This window comes from Geotrypetes seraphini, chromosome 6, assembly GCF_902459505.1.
Source record: "Geotrypetes seraphini chromosome 6, aGeoSer1.1, whole genome shotgun sequence".
NCBI classification, from domain to species: Eukaryota; Metazoa; Chordata; class Amphibia; order Gymnophiona; family Dermophiidae; genus Geotrypetes; species Geotrypetes seraphini.
In genome coordinates, this window is record NC_047089.1 from 66,729,167 (window position 1) to 66,756,640 (window position 27,474).

Here is a 27,474-nt window from a genome sequence, read left to right on the forward strand (position 1 = left end):
AGGGAAAGGGAATGGGACTTGCATACTGCTTTTTGTGGTTACATATTTTAAAGCAGTTTACATATATACAGGGGCAATGAAGGATTAGGTGACTTGCCAGGGTCACAAGGAGCAGCGCTGGGATTTGATCCACAACCTCTGGGTGCAGAGGCAGCAGTTCTATCACTAGGCCATTCCTCTCTTTCCTTTGCTAATCAAGCTTACTCTCCCCCCATCCAAATGTACACTTTGAAAGTGGATTTCTAGTTGATTGCATGATAACTGAACCTCAAATGCAGTTATATGATTACTAATTTCACTTTCTTTTCTTTTTTTCATGATTTGGCTTACCTTTATTTGGATTATTCTTGAACAACAAACCTCCCTGTTTTGCCTTCAGGTAAGGGTTTTTATTCTGCTTTGAAAAACATAGGAACAAAACTTTTTTTCCCTTTCTCTAGCCAAGTAATGGCGATGAGCACTGTGTGTACAGTATAACCCATGGCTTTCTGTATTGAAGGAAAGGGATATTTTTAATGTTAATGAAATTGTTCAAGCAACTCCGGAAACTCTTTTTAACCTCAGGTTGTTATGGCAAATGGCTCAGACACATGGAGTATAAGGAGAGGCTAATGTTGGCTGTGATGTTAACAAAGGAAATCACAAGTTAAATGAGAGCAGAGTGGATAGTTAGTCAATATAAGGAAAACAAAAACTTAATATTTATAACTGATAGTTGTACCAAACAGAGGAAAAGTTATAAATCCCTTGCATGTATGTACTAGTGCTTCTTGATTTCCAATTCGAATCGATTCACCGATTCACTTCACGTGAATCGATTCAAATCGATTTATGGTTTTGTGATTTTTTTTAAACCCGAACTCACCAATTTGTTGGCCCCCTTGCTGTAGAGACCCATTCAGCCTTTCCCTCTGCCACCAGAGTCCTTCCATCTAATGTAACTTCTGGTTTTGCGAAACCGGAAGTTACATCAAAAGAAAGGAATTCGGTAAGGGGAGCGCCGAGTGGACCTCTGTGCACGGATTGGCAGCAGAAAAATGAATGGTTGGCTAGCGCTCTCCTTTCCGTCTGTCCTGCCGCTGGTGGAAGTAGTGTGGTCTTGTTAGAGGAATGTCGGCGCCGAGAAGAGCAGCGGGAGGGAAGCACGGGCCGCTCGGGGTAAATGACAGCAGGCTCGGTTCAGTTCTCCAATCCCCCAACGGTGATGCAGGCTCCCCTGTCCCTCGTGCTGCCTCGAGCAGAAAGAGAGCAGGACTGGGAAAGGGTGGGCTCAGGTCCCGGCTCCCTGCATTGAGTGTCTGAAACTCTAGGTGGAGCCATGCTCGGAGGCGATGAAGGCTCCAGGGAGCAGCTGAACCTCGCTTCTTCATTCATTAGCAGGGACCAGGGCGCCCTCTGCCAAACTTTGCATTGGAGAGTTGGTGGATTGGAGAGGGAGAGATGGGGAGAAGATGGAGGGGGAGATTATGGAGAGGAGAGATGGGGGGATGGAAGATATAATGGATCTAAAAACAGAAGAGAGGGAGAGGAATGTGGACAATGGGATTTAGGGAGGGAAGGAAAAGAAATGGAGAGCAGTTGGACACAAGGGATGGTGGGGGATAGAGATACTGGTTAGGAGGGTTGTTGGGAAGAGAAAGGGAGAGCTGGTAGACCCTGGAGTGGTGGGGAAGGAGGGTGAGATGCTGGATGAAAGGGTAGTTGAGAAAAGGAGGGATGGTGGGGTCCATCGCTGCAGCTTAGGGGATGGAGACAAAAAAAGGAAAGATGCCAGACCTCCAGGGAAGGGAAACGGAAGGAGAGGATAGAGATGGAAGAAGGATGGTTAGCACGGAGAAAGAAGAGACCCTGGCAAGTGAGTTATCAGAAGACAACCAGAGCCTGGGACCAACATGATTTGAATAATGACCAGACAACAAAAGGTAGAGAAAATAATTTTATTTTCTGCTTTGTGATTACAATATGTCAGATTTGAAATGTGTATCTTGCCAGAGCTGATATTAGACTGCGAACATGAGCTAGGATTTTACAGAGAGAGGGAAAGTCTTTTTTGTTTATTTTGTTTACACACAGTACCAGTGTGGGAAGGAGAAGGCAAAGGGGGTGAAGAGGCTATAAAATAAACCCACCTAGATGTTTGAAAAAAACTATAATCCCCAAACAGCAGCTGAAGGCACACAGCACTGACATTCCAGTGACAATGTCATCAGTATAGGTAGTAATAACAGCCCTACAACTTGCTAGGATTTCTTTTCTTCCAGGAGTTGAGAACTATCTCAGGGGGGGGGGAGGGTCTTGCTATCTGACTGGGTAGTGCTCTGGGGATAAGTCTAAGGATCTTTGCCCTGATTGAGCAACATTGGTCAAAAGCCTCAGCCCACGAGTCCTAGCTTGGTGAGGCCAGGTCTGGGAGTGGTTCCCTTTCCAACTCCACTCTGACATGGGTCCACAGCCCAAGCAGTAAGGGCATTGGAAGCAGCATTACTCCACAGGATTGCTACCAGTGGGATGAATAGTCTTCTCCCTAGGATTTTTATGTACGGATCCCAGTCTAGGGGGGGGGAAACCAGAAGTATTTGTTGCAGTATGATCCTATAGAATCCTTAGGGGCCACAGGTCAGCAGTATGGTCACCATAGGCCTTTAAGAGTTTTTTGTATTGATTTGGATTCCTTTCCTGCCTTAGTGAAGCTGGAGATGTTCAAATAAGAAAAATAAATGAGGTTGCAGAGTGATTGCAAACACAGTGGTACAGAACAGACAGTGGGTGCACTGAAGATCCTTCATTGGTGCAAGAGGGAGCAGTGGAGAAAGCCATAAGTGGAAGCCACTTTGAGGATAGCAGCCTGATGTTCTGTTAGGAGATGCAGCAGATGTATGACAGTTGAGCAGAGAACTGAGATGTGGAAGAAAATATAACAGCCATACCGTGTCAGACCAATGGTCCATCTATTTTGCATCCAACTGTGGCTAATCCAGATCACAAGTACTTGTCATAATCCTAAAGAAGAGCAAGATGGACCACGGGTCTGAACCAGCAGCGGCAATTCTTATGCTCTTATTCCATGTTGCGGACCTCAGGGATATGTGTTGGCCTTCCTTGAGTCCTCCTTAACATCAGTTTATGGACTTTACCTCCAGGAATTTGTCTAAAATTTTACAAAGATATAAACAGGATGGAGTCAGTCCAGAGGAAGGACCGACTCCATCCTGTTTATATCTATGTAAAATTTTAGACAAATTCCTGGAGGTAAAGTCCATAAACTGATGTTAAGGAGGACTCAAGGAAGGCCAACACATATCCCTGAGGTCCACAACATGGAATAAGAGCATAAGAATTAAAATAAGAGCATAAGAGCATTAAAATAGTTGATGGTGTTTGCCATAAAGTATATGAGGAGAGATTTAAAGATCTCAGTAGGTATACTTTGGGGAAAGGTGGGAGAGGAGACATATGATAGACATTTAAATACCTACATGGTGTAAATGCACATGAGTTAAATCTCATTTGAAAGGAAGCCCTGGAATGAGAGGGCATAGGATGAAGTTAAAAGGTAATAGGCTCAGGAGTAATCTAAAGAAATACCTTTTTTTATAGAAAGGGTGGTAGTTGCGTGGAACAGTCTCCCGAAGGAGGTGGTGGGGACAGAGACTGTGTCTGAATTCAAGAAAGTGTGAGATAGGCACGTGGGATCTCTGACAGAGGAAGAGATAATGGTTACTGTGGATGGGCAGACTGGATGGGCCATTTGGCCTTTAGCTGCCATCATGTTTTATGAGTTGTCTCTTTCAGTTGAAAGGAAGCTCTGGAACGAGGGGGCATAGGATGAAGGTAAAAGGGGATAGACTAAGAAATAACTCCAGAAAATACATTTTCATAGAAAGGGTGGTAATTGTGTGGAATGGCCTCCCAGTGGAAGTGCTGGAGATGAAAAATGTATCTGAATTCAAGAAAGCTTGGAAGATAAGTACATTGTATTTGTAAGGGAAAGGAAGGGATAGTAAATAGCATGACTAGGCAGACTAGATAGGCTTTGACTTATCTGCCTCCAATTTTTTCTGTTTTCTTTGTTTTAAACACAGATACGCTAAATGCTGTTAACACATCCTCTTGTGATGAGTTCTAGAGCTTAACCATTCATTGGGTGAAAACGTGTTTTCTTATTGTTTTAAAAGTATTTCCTAAGTTCCTCCTTCAATTTCTCAGTTCTCATGATTTTAAAATTTTATGTCATCTGTAAATTTAATCACTTCATTCATCATAACCATTTCCAGATCATATATATCAATATGTTAAATAGCACTAGTCCAAGTATAGATCTTTGGGGCACTCTACCTTCCTCCATTAAGAGAACTGGCCATTTAACCCTACTTCCTGTTTTGTTTTTCTTTTAATCAATTCCCAATCCCATGGCTTTTTAATTTTCATGACTGTCTGTTATGAGGGGACTGCTGAATGCTTTCTGAAAATCTAGATAGACTACATCAACCAGCTCACCTTTCTCTAGATGTTTAATAACTACTTCAAATAAGTGAAGCAAATTTATGAGTCAAGATTTCCCTTGGCTGAATCCATGTTGACTCTGACCCATTAAACCATGTTTGTCTATGTGTTCAGTAATTTTATTTTTTATAATAGTTTCTATCATTTTGCCTGACATTGACAACAGACTTACCTGTATGTAATTTTCCGGATCACCCCAGAATCCTTTTTAGAAATTGACATTGCGTTCACCACTCTCCAGTCTTCAGGAACCCCAGACTATTTTAATGATCATAGATAGCAGATCAACAATTTAATGTTTGAGTTCGTTCAGTACCCTGGGGTGTATGTCTTCCAGTCCAGACTTAACTACTTTTGTTGATTTGACTCAATACATTTTCTAGGTTCACTGAGTTTTGTTCAGTTTCTCCATATTGTCACTCTTGGAAAAACATTTTTGGGATGGGTAGCTCTTATATTCTGTTCAGTAAAGACCGAAGCAAATAATTTATTCCGTCTCTTTGCTATAGCTGTGTCCTCTCTGAGTGACCATTTTTCTCCTTGTTGATCTAATGATCCTACAAATTCCTTCACACGCTTTCTGCTTTTCATATATCTGAAGAAGTATAGTAAATTTCTCTTAAAATTCTTTTAACCTTTTTATTAGTGCTTTGAATCTAACTTGCCAAAGCTTATGTTGCTGCTTGCTTTCTTCATTCAGATCCTTTTTCTGTTTTTTTGAAAGATGAAGTTCTGTCTCTAGTAATCTTTTCCTTCACTTTTTAACCATTGCTGGTTGTCGTTTGCTCTTTCTTTCCACCTCTATTAATACTTGGAATTCATATGGTCTGGGCTTCCAAAGTTGGACAAGTTCCTGCTAAACTGGAATGTATGCAGGTGAGGCTGGACTCATTAGAGCACTGGTCTTTGACCTGGGAGCCGCCGCGTGAGCGGACTGCTGGGCACGATGGACCATTGGTCTGACCCAGCAGCGGCAATTCTTATGTTCTTATCCATGTGTGATTTAAAGTCCTTCTTGCTTTTCCATGCTTGGAGAGACCATAGGTGGTACTGTAGGGCTGGGACAACCCCACCTAGTATGGTTAAACTAATTAATTGGAATATTAATGGCGTGACCCCTCCAGTTAAGAGGCAAAAGATTTTACAAACATTGAATCGCCATAAAGCAAATCTTGCTTTTTTGCAGGAAATGTACGTGACCTCTACTGAACATGAGAAATTTAAATGCTAGTGGGTGGGCACAGTGGTAGGTGCAGAAATGGTACACCGGAAGGCTAGAGTATTAATTCTGATCTGGAAAAATTTAGATGTGCTGGTGCAGGAGATGTGGGCAGACCCTTCAGGTAGGTTTGTGTTGGCTCTTGTCATCCTGAACTGGAAATCTTTATTACTCTGCAACATATACGCCTCCAATGTCTATGAGAAGTCATTTTACACTGCTTTGTTTTGGGCATTGAACTGCTTTTCTGATATATCTGTTGTGATGGGTGGGGATTTTAACCTTGTTCATGATCCAAGTCTTGATAAGTCTAATCCTCAGCCTCAAGATCGCATGGACTCTTAGAGGAATCCCTTTTCTTTGTTCATCTGTGGATCTTCTAGATGTCTGGCATACCCTTCATCCTGTTGAGAGGGATTACCACATCTGTCCCAAGCTCATGGAACATAAGAACTGCCATCTCTGGATCAGACCCATGGTCCATCGAGTCCGGTGATCTGCACACGCGGAGGCCCAGTCAGGTGTACACCTGATGTAGTTTTAGTCACCCATGTCCCTCTATGCCTCTCGTAAGGAGATGTGCATCTAATTTGCCTTTGAATCCTAGCACAGTGGATTCCGTAATAACCTCCTCTGGGAGAGTATTCCAGGTGTCCACCACTCGCTGCGTGAAGCAGAACTTCCTGACATTTGTCCTGGACTTGTCCCCCCCTTAGCTTCAATCCATGTCCTCTTGTCCATGTCACGTTGGACAATGTAAATAATTTATTTTCCTGCTCTATTTTGTCGATGCCTTTCAGTATTTTGAAAGTCTCAATCATGTCCCCTTGCAATCTACTCTTCTCAAGGGAGAACAGTCCAAGTTTCTTGAGTCGTTCCTCATATTCCAAGTTCTCCATACCTTTTATTAGCTTCGTTGCTCGTCTCTGCACCCTCTCCAGCAGTTTTATATCCTTCTAGGATCGATTATTGGCTTCTTTCTAAAAGTTTATTTTCTTGCATGCATACAGCGGATATTGGTCTTTACTGTGTCTCAGATCATGCTTTGGTTTGGTGAATAGTAGACGTGGGCATGAGTGGGGACAGGGTTCATAGGTGGCAGTTCCCTCCTGCCCTATATAAGGACACTGTTTTTTGTACTATTTATTTTAAAAATGGCGTGATGTCCAGTTTTGTAACGTGGCTCATGGACAACCCAGTATTATACTGGGAAACAGCGAAAGCACTCCTGCAAGGAGAAATTATTGTTTATACTAGCTTCTAGAGGGAGGCCAGGGATCGCAAAATCCTTCGCTTGGAGCGGCAAGTGAAGGCGGATTGGATATGGTTCGCCTGTCATTCTACCCACCAACGGAAAACAGCTCTCTTAGCATCACAGGCTGCTTTGAATAAGTTGATCCATGCCAGAACAGGGAGGTCTCTTAACTACTTTAAATATAAATTCTATTTACATGATAACAAAAAGGTGGGAGGCTCTTGGCTTATCTGGTATGCACCTCAGAGGGATCCTCGTGAGTGGTACAGATGAGCACTGAAGGAGGTACTTTGGTATACATTGATAGAAAGAGAGCCACTGTTTTTCAGGCATTCTATCAAAAGTTATATGCTCCACTCCCGGCACCAGAGTTAGGTAAGGCTAGTCTCAGTTAGGGCACTGGTCTTTGACCTAAGGGCCGCTGCGTGAGCAGACTGCTGGGAACGATGGACCACTGGTCTGACCCAGCAGCGGCAATTCTTATGTTCATTTTGGTCCCTACCATTCTTAATTCTCAACAAACGATGCTGGGGGCTCCTATCTCAGAGCATGAGGTTTCCCTGGTTATTCAGTCTAGTAAGCTTTGGAAGGCCCCGGGCCCTGATGGTTTCAATCCAAATTCTACAAATTACTCAGCGCTGAGATTACGCCTGTTTTAGCTTCTACCTTTTAATGTTTTTGTTCAGGAGGGGTCTCTTATCATCTTCATTGAGGGATGCTCATATTGTGGTTCTCTTGAAACCTGGCCGGGATGCAAAATTACCAGGTTCCTATTACCCTATATCACTTTTAAATACAGAAGCGAAATTGTTTGCAAAGATCTTGACCAATCGTATGGCCCATATTCTCCCTGATGTCATTGCAAACCCCCAGATAGGCTTTGTGAAGGATAGAAAAATACCCCTTAATCTGCAATGTATACTGACCTTCCTTCAATATAATAATAATTTTATTCTTATATACCGCCAAAGCCATAGTAGTTCAAGGCGGTTTACAATAAGAGGAGCTGGACAATCAGCGGAGATAGGTACAAAGAAGTTTTAAAGTACATGAAGCGGATACAGGAATAAGAAAGCAGGAACCTGCTGCAAACAATCAGCGAGAGAGGGGCATTGGACAGACATCTATATAAGTAGGCCGAGAGTAGAGCGGGAATGAGAAATCGTGGTAAAAAATCAAATGAGTAAGTGATGGGACAAAGGGAAAAATTAGGATACAAAACAGTTGAACAAGTTTGTTTTTACTAGTTTTCTAAAACTTAGATAGGAGGAAGAGTGCGTTATTAAGGAGCTCAGCCAGTTGTTCATTAGGCCCGCTTGGAAAGCAAGCTGTATGTCTAGGTATCTTTTGTATCGGCAGGCCTTTATTGATGGATGGGTGAACATGTGGACTCTGCGTGTAGATCTGCTGGGGCAGTCCAAGTTGAAATGTGAAACCAGGTATGTGGGGGCCGAGCCAAGTATAGATTTAAAACAAAGACAGGCAAATTTGAACAAGACTCTTGCCTCCAGAGGCAACCAGTGAAGTTTTTGGTAATAGGGGGTTATGTGGTCCCATTTTTTTATGCCAAAAATCAGTCGGACGGCTGAGTTTTGGATTATTCGGAGTCTGAGTAGTTTTTGTTCTGCAAGGGAAGGTCGTGCCTCACAAACTTACTGTACTTCTTTGAGGAAATAAACAGCCAGATGGATAAAGGGGAATCCATAGACATCATTTACCTTGACTTCCAAAAAGCCTTCGACAAGGTACCCCACGAAAGGCTGCTTAAGAAGCTGTGGAACCACGGGGTGCAAGGGGATGTCCACTGATGGATCAAAAACTGGCTGGCAGGCAGGAAACAGAGGATTGGAGTAAAGGGCCACTACTCAGACTGGCTATGGGTCACGAGCGGAGTTCCGCAGGGGTCGGTGCTGGGACCGCTCCTGTTCAGTATATTTATTAACGACCTGGAGGCGGGAACGAAATGTGAGGTTATAAAATTTGCGGATGACACCAAACTCTGCAGCAAGGTTAGAACCGCGGAAGACTGCGAGGACCTGCAAAGGGACCTAACGATACTGGAAGAGTGGGCAAAAAAGTGGCAAATGAGCTTTAACATAGAGAAATGCAAGATCATGTATGTAGGGAAAAAGAACCCGATGTTCAGCTACAAAATGGGGGGATCGCTGCTAGTGGTAAGTAACCTGGGGGTGATGGTAGACACAACATTGAAGGCATCAGCACAATGCGCGACGGCCTCAAGGAAAGCAAACCAAATGTTGGGTATCACTGCCAGGACGAAGGAAGTCATCATGCCACTGTATCGTGCAATGGTGTGCCCGCATCTGGAGTACTGTGTCCAGTACTGGTCGCCGTACCTCAAGAAGGATATGGCAGTACTTGAGGGAGTCCAGAGAAGGGCAACTAAACTGATAAAGGGTATGGAAAACTTCTCATATGCCGATAGATTGAAAAAGCTGGGGCTATTCTCCCTGGAAAGCGGAGACTTAGAGGAGACATGATAGAAACCTTCAAAATCCTGAAGGGCATAGAAAAGGTAGACAGGGACAGATTCTTCACAATGTGGGGAAACACAAGTACAAGAGGTCACTCGGAGAAATTAAAAGGGGGCAGTTTTAGAACAAACGCTAGGAAGTTCTTTTTTACCCAGAGGGTGGTGGACACATGGAACGCGCTTCCGGAGGCCGTGATAGGCCAGAGCACGTTACAGGGCTTCAAAGAAGGTTTGGATAGGTTCCTAGAGGATAAGGGGATTGAGGGGTACAGATAGGAGTTGAGCTAGGTTATAGGAATAGTCAGGGACCACTGCACAGGTGATAGGCTTGAGGGGCCGCCGCGGGAGCGGACCGCTGGGCGGGATGAACCTCTGGTCTGACCCAGCGGAGGCAAATTCTTATGTTCTTATGTTCTTATCCCAGATAAATGATGTTGCAGTAGTCGAGTAAGTTTAGTATGGAGACTTGCACCAATAGACGGAATGAGATTGCATCACCCATCATTTACCATCGTTGCTAGTACGTTTTGATGTGGTGAAGGCCTTTGAAAGGGTATCTTGGGATTTCTATTTGCTAATTTGAAACACTAAAACTTTCAGGGGAGTTTTTGGGATGCCATTTCTGTGCTCTATGCTTCTCCTTTAGCTTTCATCTGGGTTAATGGAATACTTTCAGAATCTTTTGAAATTCAACGTGGCACCCGACAGGGTTGTCTGATGTCACATCTTCCACTGTACTCCTTAAGAAGACTAATCTGAGTTTGTTGATGGACTATATTTGTCACCATTTAGATTCTTGGAATTTTTTTTCCTATATCGTTATATGGGAGAATTCAGCTATTCAATATGATAGTCTTCCTAAAATGGCTCTATATTTTGCAGCTTTTACTGATCCGTTTATGGAAAAAAGATCTCTGGGAGTTATACAGATTTTGTTTGTTCAGTTTATTTTTTATTTGACATACCTCCTTTCTTAAAATCTAAGAGGTTCATGATTCAGCTTAAAAACAAAAAATAATGATAATACAAAGACTATGAAAGACAGCTTAAGAACAAAATTCGATACGTAAGGCGGGAAGATAACTAAATTGTCTACACTCTTTTTTTTGGGGGGGGGGAGGGGGGGAGCAAGAAGCCTCAGGCGGCATTTTATTTGCTGGGATCTTGGTCTCAGGGAGGGAGTCCCAGATATGCAGAAGTATAATAATGTATGTTTACTTCGACATTTTGGGACAGGAGACTTATACCTGTTTTGAATATGAGATGGCTTTCTATCATCCTTGGCATTTGTATTCTCTTCTACTTGCCCCTAGGCCTTCTCTTCCTGTTCATCTGCGCTCTAGCTTCTTGCTGTGCTCCCTCCGAGATATTTGGAAAGCGTTAGTGATTTTGCTGGGTGGGATACCATGGGTGTCTGATCAACTACCTATCCAGGGTAATCTTCAGTTCTCACCAGGGTAGGAGACACCCTGACTTTGGATGTGGCCGCATTTGGGGCTGACCTTGTTATCACATGTTCTTCAAGCTGATGATTCCTTAGAATCTTAGCAGGATCTGCAATAGAGAGCAGGGCTCCTGGACAAAGATTATTTTGCATATCTGCAATTACAACATTATGTGAACTCATTGGAGATGGAGGGGCTTCGCTGTAGTCTGGGCAGTAAACTGAGAATTTTTTTAACAGTTTGATGTGGAGGACTTGTCGGTTACTCTACTGCACAAGGCCCTGATTCTTATTTCTCTAGTAGGTCTTGGGACTCTTTATGTATTAGATGGGCACCTGAGTTGAGCCTGTCACCGCAGGATTTAGATATTCCAACTCTCTGTGTCCTTTGAGCTCAGGGAATGCCAATTCCAGGTTCTGCACCGGGCATATTTCATGCAGGTGTAGCTTTTTAGGTCTGGCGTAGCAGAGTCTTTGCAGTGTGAGAAATGTCAGTGAGCTGATAAGTCCTTCTTTCATGCTTTCTGGAGATGCCCAGTGGTTAAGGCATTTTGGAGATGAGTAGTTAGCTACCTGGAACAATTGGTGGGACATTCCATTTCATTTACTCCAGTGGATTTCTTATTAGATAACTTTAATGCTTTCTGGATGCCAGTGGGTTTTGCAAGGCTTTTCATTCGAAAAGCTAGTTTACTTGCAAAGAAAATCATTCTGGACTTTGGCTCTTTCCCCATCCTACTGGGCTTAGCATAATCGTTTACATCAGGGGTGCCTACACTTTTTGGGCTTGCGAGCTACTTTTAAAATAACCAAGTCAAAATGATCTACCAACAATAAAATAAAAAAAAAACCACAAAACACACTGTATGCAGAGAAAATGTTAATTATCATTTATATTCCAGGTTTTTTCAAAGAGGTCAAAGCAGATGACTCTATGCACTGTCACCTCAGTATCAACCATACAAAAATAGACAAATATACCCCCTCCCTTTTTACTAAACCGCAATAGCAGTTTTTAGCGCAGGGAGCTGCGCTGAATGCCCCGCACTGCTCTAAACCCTCATAGGCTCACTGCGCTAAAAACTGCTATTGCGGTTTAGTAAAAGGGGGCCATAGTGCAAAATATAGATAGCAGATATAAATTCTCAGAACGGACACATTTTGATCACTAAATTGAAAATAAAATCATTTTTCCTACCTTTGTTGTCTGGTGATTTCATGAATCTCTGGGTGCACTTTCTTCTTCTGACTGTGCATCCAATCTTTCTTCCCTTCTTTCAGCCTGTATGCTTCCTCTCCTCCAGACCTCATTCCCTCCCCCAACTTTTTCTTCCTCTCTCCCTGCCTCCCTTTCTTTTTTTTCTCTCTTCAGACCCCCTTTCTTTCTTTCTGTTTCCCTTCTTTCCTTCTGTCTCCTTGCCTGCCCCCTTTCTTTCTTTCTCTCTGCCCTCTCCCAAGCCACTGCCGCTGCCATCGGAGAACAGGCCCCCAAGCCGCCACCGCCGCCACCACCATTGGAACAGGCTCCAAAGCCACTGCCGCCCCAAGCTCTCCCTGCGTTGGGCCAGCATTCCTCTCCTCGACGTCAATTCTGCCGTCGGAGAAGACGTTCCGGGCCAGCCAAGCAGCGATTGGCTGGCCCGGAACTTCCTCTCTGACGGCAGAATTGACGTTGGGGAGAGGAAGGCTGATTGGCCCGGTAGATTGTGAAGGCAACGCGAGTCTTTCATGGGGTCCGCGATCAACTCACTTTGCTTTCGCGATCTCACCATATTGGGCACTCCTGGTTTACATGCTCTCATGCTTCTGGAAAAAGGTCAAGTGTGGGGTTCCTTTAGACAAAAAATCATTCCTTAAGGTGTGGAGCCTCTATGTATATTCCTTATCTCGTAGGGCTTGTAGTCTTAAACTTAGTTCTCTGTAAGCCTTGGGTATCCTCTTCACCCTATGGCCACGGGAACCCAAGATGAAATAGGTGCTTAATGCTGACCGCTTGGATATCTCCTCCCCCCCCCCCCCCCCGATCTCCTATTTTTTCTGTTGTCTTTCTTATACTTAATCCTCTTATTCATCTGAGCGATTGGGTGGTGGGGTGAGGTGGGACTTAACTTGTTTACTTTTTCTATTGTGGTTGATACTTGTAATGTCTCTGTGAGGTTTGCATTTAGGGTCTTATTACCCAAAGAAATGGTTTTTGTTTAACGATGTTGGGTGGGGTTAAGAAGTGTCAGAGGGGATTATTACAATTTAATTGGTGATCTGATGCGATTTTAGTATCTATAGATGTTAATCTGTTCACTGCTGTTTGTTTTGCATTCACCAATAAAATCATTTTATCATAATGCATAAGGTTACTCCCTCCAATTTAATTTATTTTGTCATTGCAGTATAATTTATATCTTGGTGCCTTCCTGCCACCTCTGAAAAGCCTATTAAATCTACCTCTTCCTTAGCACCAGCAGCAGATGAATCCAGAGACAAGTGGGTTGTGTCTCTCTACTAGCAGGTGGAGATAGAATACTGAGTTGAATGTGCCATATTATGTACAGCCTCCTGGCCAACCAGTATGCTCTATCTCCAACAGGAAGATAGATGTTTTCTCATAGGTCCTGGTTTTTGCTTGTTAACTCCTGCCCAGGCCTTTGTCAGTTGAATTGAGAGGTGTTCTAGGTCTCTTTCCCACTCTCCTAGGGATACACCTGATCACCCCAAGTCCCTCCCTTCCATTCAGGCTTCTGTGCATTTCTCCTTTTCCACATGCTGATTTTAAAAAAACTAAATAAAAGGAGGCACAGATTCAGGTAAGAGCTTTCATGTTTTTTTATTTATTTAGATTTATATTCCGTCCTCCCAGAAAGCTCAGGGTTTCAGACAAATGGTGGGAGAACATATCTTCAATTCACAGGAGGGACATAGCTAACGAACAGGGCAGAGCAATAAAGGATAAGATAAGTCAGTCCACACATAGGTGTTTAATCCACTTATAGAGTACCAAGTCTGGAATAGGGTCATTGGAAGAGCAAAGTTTTCACTGCTTTCTTGAAGTCTGTCAGGGAATCTAGAGACCTGATCTACATGGGCAACTGGTTCCATAGTTTGGGGAGAAAGTGGGCTATAGGAGCACTTGCGAGCTGTTTCAAGTAGGAGGGATTTTCTAGGGGGTATGCTGAGCCGTTTCTCGTTTATGAGCGAAGGGAACAGGTAGGCGTGTAAGAGTGTAGTTTGGCAGATATGTAGCTTGGTACCTTGTGATGGAAGGTTTTTTAGGCCAGTACAAGTCCCTTGAAGGCACAACACTTGCTGATGAGCAGCCAGTGGGCTGAGCTTAATGCAGGAGAGATGGGGTCATGGATACTGAGGTTCTTTAAGAGGTGGATTGCTGTGTTTTGCACCTGTTGTAAATGATTTAGTTTTTTTTTGCTGTGAGACCATTGAACAGTGAGTTGCAATAATCCATACAGGAGAGTACAAAGGTGTAGAGGAGCTGTGTGAAGTCCAGTTCAGAGAGGCAAGGTCGAATCTTCTGCAGTTGGCGTAGATGATAATTACTCTGACAAAGTGATGGAGGCTTATTTTACTGCTCCTTCAGTTGGCCGTTCGGATGAGTGTTTCTTTAAATTTGTTTATTATCATCAGGAACTCCACAGGAGCAGTAAAATAAGCCTCCATCACTTTGTCGCTCATAAACGAGAAACGGCTCAGCATACCCCCTAGAAAATCCCTCCTACTTGAAACAGCTCGCAAGTGCTCCTATAGCCCACTTTCTCCCCAAACTATGGAACCAGTTGCCCATGTAGATCAGGTCTCTAGATTCCCTGACAGACTTCAAGAAAGCAGTGAAAACTTTGCTCTTCCAATGACCCTATTCCAGACTTGGTACTCCACAGAAAGAGGGAAATACCTCATGAATGTTCCGAAATAAGTCATATTATCATCAGGAACTCCACAACGTTAGCATTTGCAGTATATTGAGCAGCAGAAAGAGTACGCAAAGCTCAGACATGTAACCATTGAACACCATTAGATCTGTGGCCGGCTTGCTGCACAGACTCCTCTGTGTGTGAGGATATCGGCGGGAGATGGCTTCCTGTTTCCCACGCAGTCTAATTGTAATCACCTGCTGACTGAAAGAATCTGGGTAATTGGGGCAGCATATGACTTATTTCGGAACTTTCATGAGGTATTTCCCTCTTTCTGCGGTGAGAGCGGTTGGTGGGTGTTTAAATATTTAATTTCTCTCATGGTCCGCGCAGCCCTGGCGCTCATGGCGGCAGACAGGGTTAAAAAGATGTTCACAGGGCGATAAGTGCAATCACTGGCAGTAGTTAGCTCAGACAGCTGGTCTGAGTCGCTGGCTGAGGAGAGTTCAATGGCAGGGGAAAGCACCATTTTTCTGTGTGGTGGAGCAGTGCCCACACTCTCCTGTGGCCATTTTGAAAAGCGCAAGCACTCATTACTGTGAGTCGGGACTTAGATCTTCATCCTGCAGGTTGATGATTGCCTGTTCAATTAGATATATGGCGAGTCGTCAGGTTCCTGCGACAGTTTGGTCTCCCTTCCCCATTAACTTTCCAGCGCAGAGAGAGCTGCTTGAGCCTCTTGCATAGTTGCCATGATATTAAAGTACGGAGAAATGCTATGCACTGATTTGGAACACCCACAACGATTAAGCCATGGAGAGAAGTTGTCTGGGTTTTTTTTCTAAGGCTCTTCCTGTTTTGGCCACAGACTCGGGCATGACCTGAGCTCCCAAGCAGAGGCTTATATGTCATGTATTTAGCTCACTGCTTTGAATGAGTGTTGTGGAGCTATTTTGTCCTCTGTGGTCTTTTAACTTAGTCATGGGGTTCCTATGGGTCTCCTATGGTGTCCGGCTGCTGGGGCATCTGTTTGTAACATCTTAATATATCAACTATCTTTAAGCAGTAACATAACGGGGGTGACCGGCGAATGGGACGGTGGTGCTCCTTTCCTGCCTTCTTCCCTGCTCTCTTCCCCGCCCCTCTGCCACGCGCCCCTTCCCCGTACCTTTTTATCTTCAGTGCAAGGAGCAACAAACTTGCTGCTCATGTTAGCTTCAGCGCTCTCTGATGTCATTTCCTAGGTGCGAGTCTGGGAAGTAACATCAGAGAAAGCGCCGAAGCTGATGCGAGCAGCTAGTTTGTGGTTGCTCGCGCCAAAGTTAAAAAGGTACGGGGGAAAGGGAAGGCATGCGCGCACAGCAGGGGGAGGAGTGGGAAGGGGCGGAGAGCAGGAGGGGTGCCAGTGCCCCGAGGAATACCATGTCCCGGGACATACCGCCGCCCCCTTGCTCCCCCCCCCCTTTCTATGCCATTGTCTTTTAAGTTGCTAAGGCTCCATCAGATGTAAGTAGCATCACAGGAGGATGGTGATCTAGAAACTAACACACCCAGGATCCAGTTCCAATTTAGCCCCTTAGCTTCTCCTAGTCTCTTCTGGTTTGGGTAGCCTGTCTGGTTTTCTCTTTAATTTGCAGAGAGTATTTCCTAGGGTTTAGATGGTGAACTCATCCTTAATGCTTCAACATTGAAGGTTTTTTTCGGTTGCACTTTTATCACTTATAGGAAATGATGGAGCAAATGTATTAGGACTATGTGTAATTGTTAATTGCAAGATCTATGTCTATTATGTATGTTTGTTATATGGAAACCACTGAGGCATTCTAATGGCACTTGGCTTTTTTCTCTGGGGATTTCTAGTCCAGAATTCAGACCCATATCTTTTTGGTACATGAGTTTTTTGGCTTCCTGTCTTTTGCACAGGACTAGTGTCTTAGTGGGCTGCTTACTGACAGCATATTCTTTAAGATGAGTGTCTGTCTCTAAAGGGTAGATCCTCCATTTGCTTTTATTGAGCCTATCCTTTTGGGTTAAACTGCAGCTCTGCAGTTCATGCAGTGGAACCTGCCACTTCTGTATTGTGGTCTTGGTTTTTCTCAAGACTTTCTCTGCACACAGTTATTTATCCCAGGACAAGCAGGCAGGTATTCTCACTAGTGGGTGATGTCATCAGACAGAGCCCCGGTACGGACGTCTCACAAGCACGTGTTGCTTGTAGAAACTTAAAGTTTCTAGATGCCCGCACCGCGCATGCGCCGGTGCCTTCCTACCCGGAGATCCGGGCGTGTCTCCTCAGTTCTTTCTTTTCCGCGGAGCTGAGAAGTTCAACTTCATCATGCGCTAGCTGAATTCAGTTAAATTTGCCTTCCTTGTCCGCGTTTTTGCTTTCTTTTAATTACAGTTAACAGTACTTTTCTTTTTCAGTAGAAAAAAAAAAAAAAAAGAAGATTATTTCCTCCGGCGGGTCGAACGGGCCGGCCACGTGGCTCAGGCCCACTGGCTTCGACCTCGCAGCGCAGATTTTCCGGCCTATGTCCCGGCCAATCACCGGGTTTAAAAAGTGCAGCAAGTGCCAACGCGCGATTTCACTCACGGACCCTCACTGGCGCTGTTTGCAGTGTTTGGGCCCTGACCACATCCCGAAATCGTGCAGGCCTTGCTCTACCCTTACGGCACGCTCATTCAAGCGGCGTTGCCTATTGTGGGAATCGATGTTCAAGATGGACGCAGCTAAGGATCCCTCAGTCTCCACTTCATCTGATACCTCCCCGGTTCGGGCAAAACCGGTATCGACCCCTCCTGCATCGAGTGTGGTGAAACCGGCATCGTTCACCCCGACACCATCCATGAGCTCGACGTCGGTGCCTGCCCCGGTCTCCTCGGTTCAGGTACCTCTTCCTTCCACAGTGCCACCAGTGGTCATCAAAGTGCCGAAAGCTACTAAGCAGAAGCACTCGGCCTCGAAGGAGCGCGATGTCCGTGCAGGAGGACCCCCTTTCGGTGCGGATCCCTCCTTATCGGCTTCGCTACGGTCCGTGCTGGAAGCTCAATTCGTTGAGCTCATGCAGACCATCGGACCCGGGCTCATCGCTGCCATACAGGATGACCTCCCGGTACCGGTCCAAAGGGGCGGTCCGCCCCCTCCCCCTCCCCCACACCGTTTGACCTCGACAACCGACGAGGACGAACGGGGGAGGGCGGCGATGCCCACGCGGCAAGCCTCGCTTACCGATATGCCGCCATTAGAACCCATTACGCCTCCGCGCCAACATGGGACCAGACCTCCGATCGATACTCAAAGCCCTGGGCATAGTCAGGAAGAGTTCTTCCGTACTCCTTACCAGACTTGGGTAGCATCGCAAGAACCCGCATCGCAACCCCAGTTGCGATCCACCGCTTCCAGCCCTATCCACTTGGGGGCCTCGGGAGACCATGCGATGCACAGACGATCCCGATCCCCGTCCCGCCATCGAGACGGGCACCGATCGAGACACTCATCCTGGCACTCTTCACGCCATTCGGAGGTGTCACCGCAGAAAAAACTGCAACGTAGGGGATACTCCTCATCAGAGGTGTCCCCTCCGGGGGGCCCGGAGTACGAGGAGACACCGGTGCCCGATTCTCCTTGCCACTCCCCGATGTCCATGGACCTGGAGGCCTCCTCCTCCTCCAGCCCGTCCCACAGGCCGACGCTGGCGGAACAATTGTCCTTCTCATCATTCCTCCGACAAATGGCGGATGATCTGGATGTGACCCTTGACACGGGCTCCCGATACTCCAAAGAGTATCTGGACACCATGCATTTACCTAACCCTCCAACGGAGTCGCTTCGGCTCCCCCTGCATAAATTGCTGGACCAGACCTTCATGCAGTGTTTCGAAACACCGTACTCCATACCGGCGATCCCCAGCAAACTCGATGCTCGATACCGCATCGTGCACCATAAAGGGTTTGAGGGCCCTCAACTCTCCCACCAATCCCTACTGGTCGAGTCCTCTCTTAAACGCTCTCATCCCTCCCAGGTCTACGCCTCTGTACCGCCGGGCCGAGAGGGGAGAACGATGGACAAATTTGGTAGAAAATTCTACCAAAACTCCATGATGGCGTCACGGGTGCTGAACTACAATTTCTTTTTCTCTTCCTATCTGGAGTTCTTCTTGCCGGTGCTCCGCAAGTTCACTCCGTTCATAGACAACCAAGCTCGATTCGAGTTCGAGGAAGTGGTAGCCTCCCTCTCCCAATTACGCCTCCAGCTGATGCAATCCTCCTTCGATGCATTCGAACTCTCGGCACGTGCTGCCGCAAGCGCGGTAGCCATGCGTTGCCTGGCATGGCTCCGTACAATCGATATGGATCCCAACCTCCAGGACAGACTCGCCAACGTACCATGTGCTGGAGCTGACCTGTTCGATGAGTCTATCGAAACTGTTACCAAGAAGCTGTCGGATCATGAAAAATCTTTTCAATCCATCCTGCGGCCCAAACCCAAACCTCAACAGTCTCGACCTTCCAGGCCACCCCTGATTTACCAGCGGCGTTACATGCCCAGACAAACGCCTGCTGCGAGACAACCTGCGAAGAGACAACCTCCCCAGAAGTCTCAGCAAAAACCTCAGCCACCGGCTGCACCTAAGGCTCCCCAGCCCTTTTGACGCCCCTCCCGGGAGCATAACCTCAGCCTCTCCCATAGGGGGCCGCCTCCATCTTTTTTACCATCGATGGGAGGCCATAACCACAGACCTATGGGTCCTCACCATCATAAGAGAAGGATACTCTCTTCAATTCCATCGGGTCCCTCCGGACCATCCTCCAAGAGAGTATCCTTCAAGCTCGACGCAGACCACCCTTCTTCTTCAGGAAGTCCAAACCTTACTTCAGCTTCGGGCTGTCGAGCCGGTCCCGTCAGACCAATTGAACCGAGGGTTTTACTCCCGGTACTTCCTCGTCCCGAAGAAAACGGGCGACCTGCGACCCATTTTAGACCTTCGGGCCCTCAACAAGTTTCTGGTCAAAGAGAAGTTTCGCATGTTGACTTTGGCTTCTCTATACCCCCTCCTCGAGCAGAACGACTGGTTATGCTCCCTGGATCTCAAGGAGGCCTACACTCACATCCCCATTCACCCGGCCTCCCGAAAGTTCCTCAGATTTCGGGTGGGAAATCTGCACCTACAGTATCGAGTGCTACCATTCGGCCTATCTTCGTCCCCCAGAGTCTTCACAAAGTGCCTGGTGGTAGTGGCCGCAGCACTCCGGGACAGGGGTCTACAGGTGTTCCCATACCTCGACGACTGGCTCATCAAGGCCCCGTCAGCCCCAGAGGTCACTTCGGCGGCCTTGGCTACAACCTACTTCCTCCAAAATTTGGGCTTCGAGATCAACTTTTCCAAGTCTCATCTACAACCCACCCAGTCCCTCCCCTTCATCGTAGCGGTCCTGGACACCACCCGACTCCGAGCATTCCTGCCCCTGCAACGCATGGAGTCCCTTCTTCATCTCTGCCAGTCGGTGTCTACTCGCCAAACCCTACCGGCGAGACAACTGATGGTGCTCCTTTGCCATATGGCCTCCACAGTACATGTGACACCCTTTGCCAGACTCCACCTCAGGATCCCCCAGTGGACCCTGGCATCACAGTGGAATCAGACGTCCGATCCACTATCCAAACACGTCTCAGTCACACCTGCTCTTCGGCAGTCTCTACTTTGGTGGATGACCTCTTCGAATCTATCCAGAGGTTTGCTGATGCACTCTCCCCCCCATCAGAAAGTTCTCACAACCGATTCGTCGAATTATGCATGGGGGGGCCCACCTGGATGGTCTCCGCACCCAAGGATTCTGGACCAGTGCGGAAAGACTACACCAAATCAATCTACTGGAACTCAGAGCCATCTTCAATGCGCTCCAAGCTTTCCAACACCTACTTCACGACATGGTAATCCTCATTCGCACAGACAATCAGGCCGCCATGTATTATATCAACAAGCAAGGAGGCACGGGCTCGGCCCTCCTTTGCCAGGAAGCTCTACGAGTCTGGGACTGGGCGGTGCGCCACAACGCCCTACTCAGAGCAGTATACATCCAGGGGGAGAACAACGTCTTAGCAGACAAACTAAGCCGTCTGCTACAACCGCACGAATGGACTCTCCATTCCAGCCCCCTTCACCAAATCTTCACGCAATGGGGGACGCCTCAGATAGACCTCTTTGCGGCTCCCCACAACTCCAAACTGCCTCAGTTTTGCTCCAGGATCTACACTCCTCATCGCCTCGAGGCGGATGCTTTTCTACTGAACTGGGGGAAACGATTTCTATATGCGTTCCCACCATTCCCGCTGATCCAGAAGACTCTGGTCAAGCTGAAACTCGAACAGGCCACCATGATTCTAATAGCTCCTCGGTGGCCCAGACAACCTTGGTTCTCCCTCCTACTTCAACTCAGCAGCAGGGAACCAGTACCACTTCCAGTGTTTCCTTCACTACTTACTCAACATCAAGGATCACTACTTCATCCCAACCTGCAGTCTCTCCACCTGACAGCTTGGTTCCTCTCAACGTAACCCCTCACCAATTCTCACAAGAAGTGAGGGAGGTCTTGGAAGCTTCCAGGAAGCCCGCCACTCGACAATGCTACTCCCAGAAATGGACCAGATTCTCCTCATGGTGTGTTTCTAAGTCAAAGGAACCTCAGCGAGCTTCCTTATCCTCCGTGCTGGACTATCTCCTACACCTATCTCAATCTGGGCTCAAGTCCACATCCATACGAGTCCACCTGAGCGCTATTGCGGCGTTCCACCAGCCCCTACAAGGGAAACCCCTCTCGGCCCATCCGGTGGTCGCCAGATTTATGAAAGGACTCTTCCATGTTAACCCTCCTCTCAAACCACCCCCAGTAGTTTGGGACCTCAATGTAGTCCTTTCCCATCTCATGAAGCCCCCGTTTGAACCACTCAACAGGGCCCCTCTTAAGTATCTCACCTGGAAAGTGCTTTTTCTTGTAGCCCTTACGTCCGCTCGCAGAGTCAGCGAACTCCAGGCATTGATGGCGGATCCACCATTCACAGTATTCCATCATGACAAGGTGGTCCTCCGCACTCACCCGAAATTCCTGCCTAAGGTGGTCTCCGAATTTCATCTCAACCAATCCATTGTACTTCCAGTATTCTTCCCTAAGCCCCATTCTCACCACGGAGAATCGGCCCTTCACACTCTAGACTGTAAACGTGCCTTGGCTTTCTACCTGGATCGCACCAAGCCACACAGAACCACTCCTCAACTTTTTGTCTCCTTCGATCCTAACAAGTTGGGAAGACCCGTATCAAAGCGCACCATCTCTAATTGGATGGCGGCTTGTATCTCTTTCTGCTATGCCCAGGCTGGATTATCACTTCCTTGTAAGGTCACAGCCCATAAGGTCAGAGCAATGGCAGCCTCAGTAGCATTCCTCAGATCAACACCAATCGAGGAAATTTGTAAGGCTGCCACCTGGTCCTCGGTTCACACATTCACCTCACATTATTGTCTGGATACTCTCTCCAGACGGGATGGACAGTTTGGCCAAACAGTATTGAAAAATTTATTCTCTTAAGTCGCCAACTCCCCCTCCATCCCACTGAGGTTAGCTTGGAGGTCACCCACTAGTGAGAATACCTGCCTGCTTGTCCTGGGATAAAGCAATGTTACTTACCGTAACAGTTGTTATCCAGGGACAGCAGGCAGCTATTCTCACGTCCCACCCACCTCCCCTGGGTTGGCTTCTCAGGCTAGCTACCTGAACTGAGGAGACACGCCCGGATCTCCGGGTAGGAAGGCACCGGCGCATGCGCGGTGCGGGCATCTAGAAACTTTAAGTTTCTACAAGCAACACGTGCTTGTGAGACGTCCGTACCGGGGCTCTGTCTGATGACATCACCCACTAGTGAGAATAGCTGCCTGCTGTCCCTGGATAACAACTGTTACGGTAAGTAACATTGCTTTCTTGTCATTGGCCTGCTATAGCATAACTGTCTAGAGTAGTTTCCTGGGTTCTTTTAGCAACAGTGTCCTTTCCATCTTAGAACCTTAATATGGTCCTGCGGGCTCTTGTAAAGCCTATGAGCCTTTGGAAAAGGCATCCCTGATCTGACGGTTAAGATAGTTTTCTTTGTGACTTTGATGTCAGCGAGAAGAGTGTCTGAGCTGTAGCGCTCTGTCATGCATGGAAGCTCTTTCTTCGAATCTGAGTCTAGCATCTCGATTCGAACAGTCCCTTTCTACCGAAAGTTGTTGCTCAGTTTTCACATAAATTAGGAAGTGTGACTACCAGCCTTCACACCAATGGGAGTGAAGAAAGCAGATAGTGTTGAAAGAACTGGTTGTACAAATAATTTTTTTAATTTTTTTTTAACATCAGTTTTTATTGAAGAAAAAAGTGCAAACAAGATTTGTTATACAACCCTTAGCTCAATGAGTAATGAAACAGTCAACTCCACCAGCTCTATAACATACTTATAAAGCAGGGGTGCCCACACTTTTTTAGCTTGCAAGCTACTTTTAAAATGACCAAGTCAAAATGATCTACCAACAATAAAATTTTTAAAAACACAAAGCACACTGTACTCAGAGAAAATGTTAATTATAGTTTATATTAGGGTTTTTTTTCAAAGAGGTCAAGGCAAATGACTTTAAAATATGCAATGTCACCTCAGTAACAACTATACAAAAATAGATAAATATACCCCCTCCCTTTTTACTAAACCGCGATAGTGGTTTTTAGCACAGAGAACTGCGCTGAATGCCCCACGCTGCTCCTGACACTCATAGGTTCTCTGCGCTAAAAACTTCTATTGCGGTTTAGTAAAAGGGGACCATAGTGCAAAATATAGACAGCAGATATAAATTTTCAAAACAGATACATTTTGATCACTAAATTGAAAATAAAGTTATTTTTCCTACCTTTGTTGTCTGGTGATTTCATGAGTCTCTGGTTGCACTTCCTTCTGACTGTGCATCCAATCTTTCTTTCTTTCTTCTTCCTGCATGCTTCCTCTCTAGACCTCATTCTGTTCCCCAACCAACATCTCTCTTTCCCTCCATGAGTCTAACTTTTTCTTCCTCTCTCCCTGCCTGCCCCCTGCCACCCGACATACTCATTCCCTCCACAAACTTTTTCTTTCTTTTTCTCTCTCTGCCTCTTTCTTTCTTTTTTTCTTTCTTTCTCTCTCTCTTTCTCTCTCTCTTTCTTTCTTTCTTTCTCTCTTTCTTTCTCTCTTTCTTTCTTTCTTTCTCTCTCTCTCTCCCAAGCCACAACCGCTGATTTCTCCCTGCTTCCCCAACACCGCAAATCAGGCCCACAAGCCTCCCCTCCTCCCCCCCATGTCAATTCTGATGTTGGAAAGGAAGTTCTGGGCCAGCCAGGCAGCGATTGGCTGGCCCAGAACTTTCTCTTCTACATATGAATTTATGTTTGGAAGGGGGGGGGAGGGAAGGCTTGTGGGCCTAGCGCTTGCACCGTCGGGGAAGCAGGGAAAACGTAAAGTCAGCGTGAGTCTATCGTGGAGCCTGCGATCGACTCACGTTGCCCTTGTGATCTACTGGTCGATTGCGATTGACCTTTTGGGCACCCCTGTTGTAAAGTCCATAAACAAGCCCCACCTAACCCCTTAATAGCAATCCCACCCATGCATAAACATCCAGTGTTTAAGAGGAAGAAGAATATCACTACTACAAGGCATAGCTAAACAAAACAAATGTGGAACTTAAATTGGAAACACACATCTGAGAGAACTCCCATAATACCTTAATACCCCCTACCTCACTCACTCTCTAAAAAAAACCCCAAAAACCACCAACCCCCCCCTCTAGAAATTCAGAATAAAACAAAGAAAAAATGAAAGCATCGGCTGAAATAGCATAGTCCACATACCAAAGGGCCCAAATGACAAGGATACATAAGAAAAGCAAAGTAAGTCCACATTATAATAATTGTCACACTGGAGTGCTGAATGGAAACACCAGAGAATTGAAACTCAAAACATATCAGAAAGCCACCCACAAATACCACAATACCCTTTAAGTACCCCCAGGGAAGGAAACAGGTTTTAGCCACTGCCACACCTCATGAAACTTTTTTTTTTCCCCCTCTCTCTCCCTTGTAACATTGAAGTCAACTTATCATAAGAAGCAGGTCCTGATGTATCTGCTCCCAACAAGAAAATTGAGGCCCAGCTGTAGAGTGCCACTGAGTAGCAATAGTAAGTCTAGCAACTAGTAATAAATTCAAAATAAATTCTGTTCCCCCTGTAAACTATTACATAGTCCCCATTCCAAAAGGCACACCTGAGGGCCCCAATAAAAATCCCCCTGAATACAATGTGAGAGAAATACCCGAACCGCAGTCCAGAATTTCTGCAACACCAGACAAGTCCACCACATACTCTCTAGAAAGTAGTTTTTTTATGGCTAAGATCTACAAGCAGGGAGCCCTCCAAGGGTGTAAGCAACCGTACTAGCTGTGAACTCGGGAACTGAGAAAGAAAAGATCAAAGCTGAGAATACCCAAAGAAAGGGAAACCACCCTGAATCTGCCTCTCCAATTGACTCTTAGTAATCAAAGTCCTATTGTCCATCAAATGTTTAAATTTAGTCACCCTTCCTGCCCTCAATTGTCTTCCTAGGGACTGCTAGTCCAACCCAGAAAAGGGGGGAGTAAGTATGTATTTTACTTTCTGGGAAAAGCTACCCCCTACCCCCACTTTGTCTTTATGCACTCCACTCACGCAATAGGTGTCCCAAAAAAGGATGCTCATGGACATGAAAAAAATTTATCTTTACTGGCTGAAAAATGACCCCCAAATTCAAAAATAATCCAAGGGCTAAGAAATACTGTCTCAATTGACACCCACGTGACATCTGTCCTAACTCGATAGTGAAAAACAGATCCCGGAACATAGCTGCTTTATAATAGGCTTATAATACAGGTAAGTTAATGCTCCATTCCTCCTTATATAGTTGTTGTCACATATGAGCCCTACCCTTCCCCCAAATAAATTTACCCAGCCTCTTCTGCCATTGTGCAATCAATGTATTTAGGATAGCCACAGGAAGCTGAGCAAATATAAAATTGAATTTAGGAAGAATCATCATCTTATTAGCTGCTATTCTCTTCCACCAACTGAACATTAGTGTTCCCCGTTCTTCCATTTCCTCCCCTATCTTCTTAATCAGAGGTGGATAGTTCAAATGATACAAGTTTGTGGGATTAGTGGACAACTGCACCCCAAGATAACAAAAACTATGAGCACCCCAGTGGAATGGAAAAGGAAGTCTATGCAAAGAATTTTGATTTGTTATATGTAGGTGACCAACGAGTTCTGACTGTCTGAGCATCTCTTTGTGCTTACAAATGCGGCACATCAGGGGCGATAGGCATCTAAAGCAACCATATCTAGGTGGATCAGAATGGCTATATCTTCCGCCTATTTTGGAAGCGGAAAGCAGTCTCCAGTGGCAGTGGATGTTGGGGAGTCCCTGGACATCGTATACCTGGACTTAAGCAAAGCATTCGATAGCGTACCACACCGCAGGTTGCTAAGTAAGATGAGTTCTATGGGATTGGGTGAGACATTGACGAAATGGGTTGGGAACTGGCTTGGAGGTAGGCTTCAGAGGGTAATGGTGAACTGACGGAGGTGATCAGTGGAGTGCCCCAAGGCTCGGTCTTGGGCCCGATCCTATTTAATATCTTTATAGGAGACTTGGCAGAAGGGCTCCGAGGTAAAATAACATTATTCGCCGATGACGCCAAACTAAGCAATGTAGTGGGCAAAAGCACAACGGACAAAAACTCAATGCCCGACAACATGATGCACGATTTACTCCTACTGGCAACTCAGCTTCAATGCCAAAAAATGCAAAGTTATGCACCTGGGTAGCCAAAATCCATGCAGGACTTATACCCTTAATGGCGAGATCCTAACAAGAACGGTAGCAGAATGAGACTTGGGGGTGATCGTCAGCGAGGACATGAAGGCTGCCAATCAAGTAGAGCAAGCTTCATCCAAGGCAAGACAAATCATGGGTTGCATATGCAGGGGTTTCGTCAGCTGTAAGCCGGAGGTCATTATGCCATTGTATAGATCCATGGTGAGGCCCCACCTGGAATACTGTGTGCAATTCTGGAGGCCGCATTATCGCAAAGATGTGCTGAGACTGGAGTCGGTCCAGAGAATGGCTACCCGGATGGTCTCGGGACTCAAGGATCTCCTGTACGAAGAACGGTTAGATAAATTAAAGCTATACTCGCTCGAGGAGCGCAGAGAGAGGGGAGACATGATCGAGACGTTCAAGTATCTCACGGGCCGCATCGAGGCAGAGGAAGATTTCTTCTTTTTCAAGGGTCCCACGGCAACAAGAGCGCATCCGTGGAAAATCAGGGGCAGGAAACTGCGAGGTGACACCAGGAAATTCTTTTTTACTGAAAGGGTGGTTGATCGCTGGAATGGTCTTCCACTTCAGGTGATTGAGGCCAGCAGCGTGCCTGATTTTAAGGCCCAATGGGATCGACACGTAGGATCTATTCACAGGGTAAAGGTAGGGGAAGGTCATTAGGGTGGGCAGACTGGATGGGCCGTGGCCCTTATCTGCCGTCTATTTCTATGTTTCTATGAAGGTATACTCACAGCATCGTGTCCTCTTGTGCAGAGTCTAGAGTAGTCTCATCTGC

The 27,474-nt window shown here is 46.1% G+C and overlaps 1 protein-coding gene across 4 annotated transcripts in view; it reads left to right on the forward strand.

Moving 5' to 3' along the window:
* The window catches only part of TSC22D1 (TSC22 domain family member 1), a 171,559-nt gene that overhangs the window by 64,674 nt on the left and 79,411 nt on the right, over positions 1-27,474 (forward strand). The window contains exon 1 of one of the 4 annotated variants that reach the window (XM_033950218.1): positions 356-379. The exons of the other annotated variants lie outside the window; for them this stretch is intronic. The gene's annotated coding sequence lies outside the window, so the exon portion shown is untranslated. Of the gene's footprint in view, positions 1-355; positions 380-27,474 lie in introns of those variants that run through there. 4 annotated transcript variants of the gene reach the window in all.